We start from the raw sequence: 11,789 nt of genomic DNA, 5'->3' as shown, positions 1-11,789 counted from the left end.
ATGTCCAACTGCTCCTGTTGAAGCAGACAAGAAAATATAAACTTACAAAATGGGAGGAAAAGGTAAGCTGGATAAAGGCTTTACAATGCTCCTTCTATCAAAAATAACATACATTTTTAGTTTCTGTTACACGAATCAGTAATACAAACCTAGTATTTTGCCCTTTGTAACACTAATCATGTTCACAATTACTTTGTCAACATGTGCCTCATGGGTCAGACTTAATGCTCCACGAGGGCAGGCGTCCTGTCTTCTCTGGTTACTACTATATCCCTAGCACCTAGCACAGTACCTACATACAGCAGGCATCAATATTATTAGCTGAATTAATAAATATGTTCATATTATTATATCAGCATATAGTCAGTCAAGCGAATAGTATTATAGGATAATACTATCCTAAAATTTTAAAGCTGAATTTTATTTTTATATTGATGAAGACTCTAAGTCCCAGAAGAGAATAGGGACCTGACCAAGAATAGCAGATCTCCTTTCCACTAGAATTTTTTTTTCATAATGCTAAAGGCCCTGTTCATCTAGTTCACCCAGTACCCACCATGTCTAACATGGAAACTGGCAGTTAGCAGGCTCACACTAAATATTTGTTTGGATGAAGGAAAGAATAAATGAATGAATGATAACAGCCTGCAATGACAGAAACATTTATTGAGTGCTTTCTGTGTAGCAGGCACTGTTCTAGGTGCTTTATGTGTATTAATTCTTTAAATAACAAATGAATTAATGAGCTCAAGTTAAAACTCGAGACCATTGAGATAGTTCAGTGATTTTTTCCATGAACCAAATTATCTCTGCAAAAGCCATCATTGGGGCTGCAGGTAGACCCTGCCCAACAGACAGCAGGAACACCCAGGGACCTGAGGAGTGAAGGAAGCTCCTGCTGTCACAGACACCACTGCTGCGCAGGTGGTCTGCAATAGCCTCTGCTGCTGCATCAGCCACCATCACCATGCAGGCAGGCCATTGACCACTCAACTGCAATGACACAAGGAGAGTCACCAGCAGAACCCAGGGAAAAAAGTGAATAAGCACAGACCTGTGACCCAGTAGCCCAACCCACAGGGGGAATTAATGCTGCTACATGTGGTGGCACACCTGGGGGTGAGAGGTATGTGTGAAGCCCACACAACTGCCATGGGCTGGGGAGAGATGCACTGAGAACTTCCCAGAAGTACAGAAACCCAAAGAGAGCAAGGAAGAAAACTCCCAATCACACCAACCCATCTCCAGACAGGGGGAAGCAAGGACCTAGAAGGCACCTCTGTCTGTAATAAAGAGGAAAGAGAAACCCTGCTCAGGGTCACCTGTTTAAAATGAGGAGCTCCAGTATACCACAGTGCAACCATCAAGGCCACAGGATGCTAGCCAGGGTACCAACAAGCCCTCCCAGTATCACCCACCCAGTCAAAGAGCAACAGGGTACCCAGGCATTTCTCCTAAGACCTCAAGCGCTCACCCACATCCTCAATGAACCAACACATTGTCACTAACTTCAGAAAGGAAGCACTAAGTGCCCCAGTGCCTAGGTCATGGAGGCACTCACATGCAATGCCAACACAGAATTCTGCCGTGGTACCCACATGGAGACACTACTGCATCTACCAAGATCCAATACTAAAACACCCTTCTCAACGGTCTATATAAAACACATCAATGGGAGGCAGTCTCTCTCCTCAAAGTCCACTCCAGAGTAATAAAAGAAGCAACTGCTCTACTAGATGACCAGACATCAATGTAGAGATACTTGAAATAATAAAAAAAAAAAAAAAACAAGAAAATATGACACCACCAAAGGAATACAGTGAATCTCAAGTACCAGACACCTTAGAGCAGGAAACCCTTGAAATGGCTAAAAAGGAATTCTAAGCAACAATCTTAAGGAGACTCAATGAAATACAAGAAGACTCAGATGAAACAACAAAATGAGAAAAAGTATCCATAATATGAAGAAGGAAATTTAAAAAGAGATTAATACCTTAAAAAGAATGTAGCAGAACTCCTGGAACTGAAGGATTCATTCGATGAAATAAAAAACACAACTGAGAGCTTAAACAACAGGTTAGAGCAAGCAGAAAAAAGAATTTCTGATCTTGAAGATGGTCTTTTTGAAATAACCCAGGCAGACAAACAAACAAACAAGAATTTTTTTAAAAATAAAGAAAATCTAAGAGAGCTAACAGATAATCTTAAGTGCACAAACATCTGAATCATGGTGTTCTAGAAGGGGAGGAAAAAGGAAAAGGCATTGAAAAACTATTTGATGAAATAATAGCAAGTAACCTGTTTAAAAAATTGGCAAAAGAACTAAATAGGCATTTCTCAAAAAAAGATATACAAATGGCCAACAGACACAAGAAAAAATGCTCAATATCACTAAGCATCAGGGCAATGTAAATCAAAACCACACTGAGATATCATCTCATTCCTGTTATACTGCATTATCAAAAAGACAGAAAATAACAAATGCTGGCCAGGATGCAGAGAAAGGGGAACCCTCCTACACTGTTGGTGGAACTGTGAATTAGTGCAGCCATCATGGAAAACAGTATGGAGATTCCTCAAACAACTACAGACAGAACTGCCATATGATCCAGCAATCCTACTACTGGATATATACCCAAAGGAATGGAGATCATCATGTCAAAGTGATACCTGCTCTCCAATATTTATTGCAGCTCTATTTATAATAGCCAAGAGTTAGAACCCACATAAATGTTCATCGACAGATGACTGGATAAGAAAAATGTGATATATACACATAATGGAATACTACTCTACCATAAAAAAGAATGAAACTGAAATTCTGCCATTCGCAACAATATGGATGAACTGAGAGAAAATTATGTTAAGTGAAATAAGCCAGGCACAGAAAGAGAAATACCACATGTTCTCGTTCATAAGTGGGATCTAAAAAATAAATAAATAAATTTAAAAAGAAAGAAAGAAAGCTATAACAATCACAGTAATTTGTTGGAAGAGAACAGAACTGAGGTCATCAGGGGTGGGAAAGGGGGAGTGAGAAGGGGGTTAGCAGGAAATTGGTAAAGGGCCACAAAATATGATTATATTGTATAATACTGAATATGCTAATTATCATGATTTGAGCATCACATATTGCATATGGATATTGATATTCAATGCCGTACCCCATAGATATGTACAATGAACTATATTACAATAAATTTTTTAAATAAATTTAAAAAAAGAAGAAAAAAAAAGCCATCATTTCTTGGAAGACATCATTCCAACAATAGGTGGGAATATGGACTTGCCATATCTACTTGTTATGACCCCATCCACTTCAAATCAATTAATATTTTGCTTCCTAATGTCTTTCTGTCTCTATCTCTCTGTTGCTTTTTGCCATGTCATATTAATGGGACAGAAGAACTAGGTAGGAAAGGCCAAACCAGGAACCCAAGGAATCATCATTATAACCATCATAATCTTCATCACAACAGCTAATATTTATGGGGGGCTTATGGTATACCATGCACTAAGTTCCATATTGTATATTTATTATCTACTCAATTATTAACAGTAATTCTTGATTCTTAATTCTTACAATAATTTGTAATTCTTAATAACTCTATTATTTATGTATTCTGCTAGGTAGAAGACTCAATTTAAATAACTTACTTGAGATCAAGTAAATGATTAACTTGTAAATTACAGAGCAAGAATTCAAACCCAAGAGACAGATCATTCTAAAAACCATGCTCTTAGTTTAAAAAAAAACAAACCATGCCCAAAAAAGTGACTTCAGACAGAGCTAGTATGAGTGCTTCTAAGGTGAGTTCTGTTGTTAAAGAAAGCCTTCCTTTTTTATGAGCGGAATATTCCTTTAATGGGCCTAGAAGGAACCATTTCTTATTTACATTACCTATGGTTTATGGTTTTCTCCCCAGCACTTAGACTAGGAGCTGCTTGTTAAACACTTGCTGCATGAATGCCTAGTGATTATAAGTGGCCCTGGGATCCAGAGCGGGGGTCAAGAAGTCTCTAAGTGAATCATGTCTTTAAACTTAGCCTGAAATGGAGATACTAGAATTACTTCATAGTATCATGAATTTCTTTCTCTCCACTACTTCCCTCCTCACTTACTAAAAACTTTATATAAATCTCCATGTATCATCAAAATAACTTTTTTTTTTATCTCGATGCACAATTTCTGATCCCTGCTCCAATGGTATTCTTATTTTTCATCTGCCATTCACAGACACATGGCACAAACAAGTGGTCTGCATGTACTGCCTTTCTTTCCTAACTTCTCTAGCCCCTACAATCTGGCTGTTGCTCACTCCTCCTTCCTATTCCAAACTCAGGGATCTTTGGCAAGTCTCAGTTCCTTAAATCCTCTGCAAATTGAAACTATTGACAGTCCTCTTGAAACTTCGAATATGAGAAGTCAAGACATAAAATACTTATTTTTTTCTTAATGTTTAATGGATAAGAGTTATTTTTACAGAACCAAAGTATCATTTATATGATATGATTAAAATACTATATACCAACATCCTAAATGTTCAAAAACAGAGGAATAGTTTTTGGTACTTTTTAAAATTATGGTATATTTATTGAAGGAGTTCTCAAACTGAGATTTTTATTTTCTTCTATATAGAGCTTCTCAACTTTCTATGATGAATATATATCCCTGTTATAATAAGAATAAAAACATATCACACACACACACACACACACACACACACACACACACACAAACATAAATATCCCAAAATCTTAACACACACACAAACACATAAATATCCCAAAATCTTAACAAAGGTTATTTTTGGATAGGAAAATTATGGTTGATTAACTCTAACGAAACTTCATTTCCCCCCAATGTTTGTTACAAGGAGCACATGAGACTTATCTAATTAGAAAAATAATTTACATTTCATCAAAAACTGTTTAAAATATTTCATCAGAGAAATAACAAAATGCCAATTTTACATGACTGTGATTACTCAGCTTCTCAGATTTAGTAAAAAGGATATCTATATCCTAATTGTCCTGATCTTCTGTGAATACAGTTTCTCACATGTCCATCTTTAAAGAGTTTAATATCCATTTTAAATTTTAATTAGTGACATTTACATGCCTCAAATATAGAGTAAGCATTTTTAGCCTGTTAATGTCACAATAACTTCAGATTTTCCTTTCATAAAAGGAATAAAATGCCAAGATTTGTATCACACTTAAATTTTCAGAAAGCTTTAATTTTCCTTTATTACAGAAATTTTAAAATATTATTTGACACATTCTAGAGTAAAAGTCAATGAGAACTCAGTTATCTTTTCTCCGCCCAACTTTTAATCTGGCCAATAACAATGTAGTACCTAGCTTGGACAAAGAATGGTTTAATTCTCAATGCCATCTTTTCTAAGGGAGTGTAGAAAAAATTGGAAACATAGGCTCTAGTGATCCCTTTTCTATAAGTTTCTTGTGTGATCTGAGGCAACTTCCATAAATGTGGTGCTATTTCACCAATCTAAAAACTCAGAGTTGGTCCAACTGACACCTAAGTATCTTTGAACCCTAGGAATTGAGATTCTAAATTACGCCGATTGCTTCAAGGGCTAAACTTTTTCAGTTAACAACACCAGAAAATTCCAATCCTGTATAACCCTATGGATCATAATGTGAATATGCATGCTAATGTCATTATCATAAGGTAGGTAACATCTTTACTTGCCTCTACTTATGTGGAATAAAGTGAGAAGCAAGAATTGAGGAGTCTTCATAAGAGCCCAATCACAGTGCAGTAAGTCTCAATAGATAAAAATGCAACAATAGCCTTCTCTATGTTTCACAAACAGGATTTTTAGGGGTTGTGCCCTTTGCCCCTTTGTGTTGAGATAGAACTGCTGGACTCTTGGACTTAGTATATTTAAAAACTCACTTCCTTTCTGATTCCCCATCCTTCCTTTCCAAGAATCTGCTACTCTGTCATCATTTTTAGATGTTTCAGTATTTGATTACATTTCTCCTGTCTTTTAAGAACAGAATACTTCTTTGTAACTTCTGATGTTTCCTTCCATGTAGAGGGACAACAATTAGCATAACACTCCTGCACTTGCTTTACCTCCTTTAATCAATCACTTTTCTCTTTGGACTACTCTGCTCTATTTCTCCTGGGATAGGTTCTACAGTTGAGAAGAGGGGGAAAGACTGCTCTGGTTTATTCTTGTTGCTGAGAGGGTAAACCTTTCAACTCTGGGATTCAGTATGAGGAAGCTCACTTGTCCACAGATAAAAGTCACATTCTTTAATGTTCACTATGTCTGTAATAGAACTGGTGTTTTGGCCTCCACCTGCCAAGGCTTTATGTCATATTTAATTGGTATCAGAATCTGGGCATGGAAAGAAGTGTCAGTTATTAGATCCTCTCTAATACTACCATTTCTAACACTGCCTTAATGGTTACCAGTCAAATCTAGTACAAAGGGGATATATTCAAGTGGATAATGGATACCAGTTAAAAGCCTGCTTACATTTGCCATACACCAGGTAGGACTTTAGGGAAAAGAGGACAGGGAGAATTACAAGGCAGTACATATACAAGCTTATTCAATCAGTAGCTTTTCCCACACAGTAATTTTAGATAAGAGAATCAGCTGGCATTCATGATATTGCCCCCAACTTGAATCTTCTCCTACATCCCCTATTTCAGTGAATGGATCTAGAAATTGTCCAAGGTAGAAAATGTGGCATGTCTTCAAATCCTTCCCTTGGTCCTCTACCATTATATCAGTCACCATCCTATCGATTCTCTCACTTAAATATTCAACTCCTCCTGTCCTCACCCTTCCTACTATTGACTTAATTTAAACTCACATTTTTCACCTACATGTTACAATAGCTTCCTGATCAATCTCTTAGCCTCCAGGATTTCTTGCCTTTGTCCAAGGGAGGCCACAGATGGATGAGAGGCTTGAATTTTACAAGGAATATTGTAAGTTTATGCTTTTGGGGATCAGAACCCTTGACCTTGGTGTTATAACATCATGTCCTAACCAACTGAGCTAACTGGCCAGCTAGTAGACGTATTTCAAAACCACAACACATTTTTTCTTCATAGCCCTTATTACTCTCTGATATTATAATTTGTTTACTGTCTTCATCCCCAAACAAAATCTAAGCTTAAATGTAAGAACTGATATTTTTAGCACTATTTCTCCTGTTCCTTGAGCAATCGATGCTCAATAAATATTTTTGGAAGAATGAATAATTTTATAACCTTCTAACATATTGATATTTTCCCTTCTTCACAAATGAGAAAACCCTCAAAGGCTCATTGAGACTCAAATGGCAAGTAAGTTGCTAAGCCAGAATTGGGGTTATGCTGGTGTGGATCAAACACCATCTAGTCAGTGCCTTATATGGCTTCCCAATTGTGTCTCAAATCTATGCTTATTTTAAACAGTATCCTCTAAATTCTAAAATGAAGATATAAGTTTGTTAGTTTGCATTTTGTAGAAAAGCAGATAGAGGAGGAAAAAATCAGTCACTTTTCTGAGCACTAAAGCAGCACCAGAATTCAACAACCATGTTTAGTTTTTGAAGCTAACTTCTGGACACCATATCAGCATCATCTTTACTACTCAGGAAAAAGGGCCTCAAACTTTTTCCACTGCCACACATATGGGAGTGGCCATGAGCACAGGCTCTGGAGCAAACTACCAAGCTTCAAATCCTGGCTCTGACACTTACTGCGTGATCCTGGCAAGTTACTTACCTCCTCTATGCTTCAGTTTCATCTGTAAAATGGGGATAATGATAATGCCTACCTCAAAGGATTACTGTGAAAATTAAAGTAATTTACATATGCAGAGTGCTAAGAAAAACAGTATACTCTCAAATGTCAGCTATTATTCATAGTATCAAATTTCAATACTTTATCAATTAATATACAACCACACCTCCAAGAAAATATAAACACCTCAGGGTATTATAACCCCAGGATTAAGAACAACCCATTGGATAGAAAATTAATCTCTAATAAAATAGATTTAATTAAAAGGCTTACATGAAGCTAAAATTCAGAAAGATTGAAATAAGAGGAAATTTAATTCCCAGAGTTACCACCACCTCCTACCTTTTGATTTTGAATGTGAAGACTATTAGCAAAGCACTCGAGCTGATTTCAAGAGCCAGAAAAAAAGAGGAAACCAGACAAACTTTTTATGGATTCATGAATTAAGTCTACTTTTTAAAGTATCCCTGGAAATAAATTAGAAGCCAGAGTAGCTCACAAAATGCTGTACTTAAATCCTCTATGCAAACCTACCTGAAGCATGGGCACCCAAGCTCCTAAGTAGTCTAGACATGGTTAAAGTTAGCCAAAATCAAAGAGACAGACATCAGTGGCAATTTATTGGTCAAACAATTACAACAAACTTTCTATATTTTTTAAGCCCTGAGAGCTTATTAACTGCTTCAGGAGAGCAAGGAACTTGCCTATCTTATTCACTACTGTTTTCCTATCACTGGAGCACTGCTTAGCACACAGTGGGCACTCAATAAACATTTACTCCAAAAAAAAAAAAAAAAAAAAAAAACTATTAGACAAAGTGATATTACCTTATTACTTTCAGCAAAGATGATGACAAAAAATGAGTATGAAATTTGTCTATATTATAATCATGATGTCAAATATTTATGATCTGAGGTTACCTTTGGCATGCCAATTTCACATTTAAGAAAAGATATAAGTATGTAAATCTTCTAATGGTAAATTATCAAAGTTGGCATCCAAAATACTCAATAACTAATAACATAAATTAATATATAAATTAACATCTAAATGAAGACTAAAAGATGTATTTCCTTTTGGTCTGTTGGTCTGTATATTAAAATTGCTAGCAAGTGATTTAACTTGGAATTCAAATCATTTAAGTCATTCGAATAATTTCCAAATTAGCTTCTAATTTTTAGGAGTTGTTGCTGTAATCTTTTGTTTGCTGCAGCTGTCACTGGCTAAACAATGCCACTAATGTAAGACACAATTTGGTGTCAGAAACCTCACCAAACACATGTAACAATAACTCCCTTAAACTAGTAATCATGATCTCCCCAGCTCCCTAAGCTTGTTTCATCCAGAAGGGCAGATCAGTAAAAAATTTGAGCATCATGACCAGGTACTATGGATTGAATTGTGTCCTCCCAAAAGTTTAATGTGTGGCAGGCCTGGTCCTGACTGTGACAGTGTTAAAGGGGGGGAAGTCCTATTATGGTAATTGAAAGGTGGGGCCTTGAAGAGGTGATTAGATTGTAGGACCACGCTGTAGTGAATTCATTAATTCATTAACAATAGTGGGCAGGGGCATGGTTTGGAGGGCGTTAAAAGGAAAGTGAATGAGGATGTTAATCTCTCTCTGCTCTGCCATTTTCTGCCATGTGAGATCCCTGGGTCACTGTTGCCACCACCAAGACCCTCACCAGATATGTTTCCAGGCTTGGAGACTTTGGACTTCTTATCTTCCGAAACTGTAAGCAATAGATTTTGTTTTCTTACAAAGTACCCAGTTCCAGGTGTTTTTCTATAAGCAACAGAAACAGAAATATAGAAAATTGGTACTAGAAGTGGGGTGTTCCTTATAACAACTACTTGAAAATGTGCAGCAGCTTTGGAACTAGGTGTTGAGGAGAGGCTGGAGGAATATGGAGGAACAGGCTAAAGCCTAGATGCTGGTGAAAGTTTAGAAGACAAGAAAACCAGGGAAAGTTTGGAATGTTTTAGAGACAGGTTAAATGGTAGTGACCAGAATGCTTATAAAAATATGGACTGTAAAGACCAGTCTAAGGAGGTCTCAGATAGAAATAAGAAGGAGTTTATTGGAAACTGGGGCAAAGATCACCCTTGCTATGAACTGGCAAGGAACATGGTTGCATTCTGTTCATGCCCCACAGTTTTATGGAATGTGGAACTTAAAGATGCTGAACGAGAATATTTGGCAGAAGAAATTTCTAAGCAGCAAAACATTCAGGAAGCTGCATGGCTACTTGTAACAGCTTATGCTAGGTTGTAGCAGCAAAGGCATGATGTAAAGCCAGAATTTAAAAGGAAAGCAGAGTGTAAAGATTTAGAAAATTTGCAGCCTGCCCATGTGGTAGAGAAGCACAGAGCATTTTTTATCCATTTATTTATTTTTTTATTATGAATATTCATAGATACAAATTACCAGAAATTGTTTTTGTACCCCATGTCCCCAACCAATTGTCCTCCAACATCCTTCCCCCTCCCCCTCTCCCCCCAAATCTGCTTTGTAGCCCTAGGAATGTTCCCTCCCTCTGTAAGACCACCACACTACTGTGGTCTTTCTTTCCTTCCTTCCTTTCTCTCTTAGCTCCCACATATGTGTGAGCACATAGCACAGAGCATTCTCAAGAGAAAAATACAATGGTGCAGCTCAGCAACCATTTGCTAAGAAGATTAGTACAAAAGGAAGGGATTATCAAGGAAAGGGTAAAAAGGCCCTGAAAGCATCGCAGAAGCCTCTGGGGCCAACCCTTCCATTATAGTCCCAGAGGCCTAGGGAGAAAAATGGTCTTGGGAACAGGCCCAAGGCACCCTCTATGGGCATGCTGCCCAGGGCCACCTTGGGAAGCTGCTTCCAGCACCAGCACTCCAGCTGTCTCTGCTGTCCAGCCATGACTAAATTGGTCCCAGATACAGCTGGACCCACAGCTTTGGAAAATGTAAGCCGGAAGCCTTGGTGGCATCCATATACTGTTAAGTTTGCAAGATCACAGAATGACAGATGTATTTCAAAAGATGTATGGAAAAGCCCAGGGGCCCAGGAAGAGATCTGTCACAGGGGCGGAGTCACCACAGACAGCCTTCACTAGAGCAATGCTAAGTGGAAATGTGGAGTCAGAGTTACAGCAGAAAAACCCCACCAGCACCATGCCTAGGGGAGCCATGATAGTGGGACTACCATGGAGACCCCAGACCTGTGGAGCTACTAGACTGCAATGCCAGCCTGGGAGAGCTGAAGTGTGGCCTGAGACCAGGAAAGTCAAAGGAGCAGAGCTGCCCAAGGACTTGGGGACCAAACCCCCACACCAGCATGCAGAGGATGTCAAACATGGACTCAAGGCAAATGATTCACCGGCTCTGAGATTTAATGCCTGCTCTGCTGGGTTTTTGACTTGCTTAGGAACTGTTACCCCTTTCTTGTGGCTTATTTTTCTCTTTTTGAATGGGAATTTGTACCCTATATTTGTCCCACCATTGTATCCTGGAAGTAGATGATTGTTTTGATTTCACAGATGGGACGTTGGACCTTTGAGTTAAAATGAGTTAAGACTTTGAGGATAAAATGAATATATTTGTATGTGAAAAGGACATGAGTGTTGGGGGCCAGGAATATTATGGATTGAATTGTGCTGCCACAAAAAGTTTAATGTGTTGGAGGCTTGGTCCCCACCGTAACAGTGTTAAGAGGGTGGGAAGTCCTATTATGATAATTGAAAGGTATGATAATTAAGGGGCCTTGAAGAGGTGATTAGATTGTAGGACCATGCAGTAATGAATGCATTAATAATGGTGGGCAGGGGAGAATTGGAGGGCTTTAAAAGGAGAGTGAGTGAGGACATTAGTCTCTCTCTGCTCTGCTATTTTCTGCCATGTGAGATCCCTGGGTCACTGTTGCCACCACCAAGACCCTCACCAGATGTGTTGCTAGATCTTTGGACTTCCCAGCCTCCAAAACTGTAAGCAATAAATTTCGTTTTCTTACAAAGTATCCAGCTCCAGGTATTTC

General features: G+C 38.1%; 1 protein-coding gene across 1 annotated transcript in view; it reads right to left on the bottom strand.

Moving 5' to 3' along the window:
* SCFD2 (sec1 family domain containing 2) overlaps positions 1 to 11,789 on the bottom strand; it is a 171,942-nt gene that overhangs the window by 144,833 nt on the left and 15,320 nt on the right. The gene's annotated exons all lie outside the window — the stretch shown is intronic.

This window comes from Galeopterus variegatus, unplaced genomic scaffold (assembly GCF_000696425.1).
Source record: "Galeopterus variegatus unplaced genomic scaffold, G_variegatus-3.0.2 Scaffold846, whole genome shotgun sequence".
Classification (NCBI taxonomy): Eukaryota; Metazoa; Chordata; class Mammalia; order Dermoptera; family Cynocephalidae; genus Galeopterus; species Galeopterus variegatus.
Note: the sequence above shows the minus strand (reverse complement) of the source record. Positions and strands in the feature narration are given on the sequence as shown.